This window comes from Brassica oleracea, unplaced genomic scaffold, assembly GCF_000695525.1.
Source record: "Brassica oleracea var. oleracea cultivar TO1000 unplaced genomic scaffold, BOL UnpScaffold07468, whole genome shotgun sequence".
NCBI lineage: Eukaryota > Viridiplantae > Streptophyta > Magnoliopsida > Brassicales > Brassicaceae > Brassica > Brassica oleracea.
The window spans coordinates 1-692 of NW_013623990.1; the positions used below are offsets into that span (position 1 = coordinate 1).

General features: G+C 35.0%; 1 long non-coding RNA gene across 1 annotated transcript; it reads right to left on the minus strand.

Annotated features, from left to right (window-relative positions):
• Window positions 1-36: 36 nt before the first annotated feature.
• On the minus strand, window positions 37-671 carry LOC106322121. The gene is made up of 2 exons (XR_001266243.1): window positions 488-671; window positions 37-408 (listed from the first exon to the last, which is right to left on the minus strand). It is a non-coding gene; the product is annotated as an uncharacterized LOC106322121 (long non-coding RNA).
• Window positions 672-692: the final 21 nt, after the last annotated feature.

The window sequence follows — 692 nt, forward strand, 5'->3', positions numbered from 1 at the left end:
ACCTTTCACCACTAAACCTTAATACAAAAATACAAATAGTTCTATTTCTTTTTTTTTTTTTAAACTCTGAGAATGAATTGCAATAGGAACCACAGTATCGTACAAAACCAAAACCAACCAAAAACAATATGGAAGATAAAGACATAAACAGAGCCTGAAGCTCATTCATGTCGAAAGATCCAAAACACACTATAGGATCTTTAACCTCTTCACTCCACAACCTATCCACAGCTACAGCATTCCTTAGCCAAACCTGTTCACCTTGAGGAACGAACGACTACATTATATGTTAACATCGTAACACTCCTAGCAATCATAAAGGCAACTTTATTCACGCCTCTTGAAACAGACTGCAGCTCCCAACCACCTATATTCTTCAGGACACTTTGAAGTTCACATCCATATTCTCTGAAAGCCATATGCAAACATATTAGAACCGTTAATGAATAAGATATTGTTATTGTGCTCTAACAAATTTAATCTAAACCTGAGACCATCACCAATCGACTAACATTACAAACTTGTGATGTCTGGTAAGGAGAAAGTAGATATCCAAATCTAAATTAAAAGCCAAACCAACAGAATCCTGAAATTATATAAACCGCAAATCTGTGATTTATTTTTCATTCTCACAACCAATGCTATCAAATTCATAAACCAAAAAAGATGACCAAGACACCCAAAATCCCATC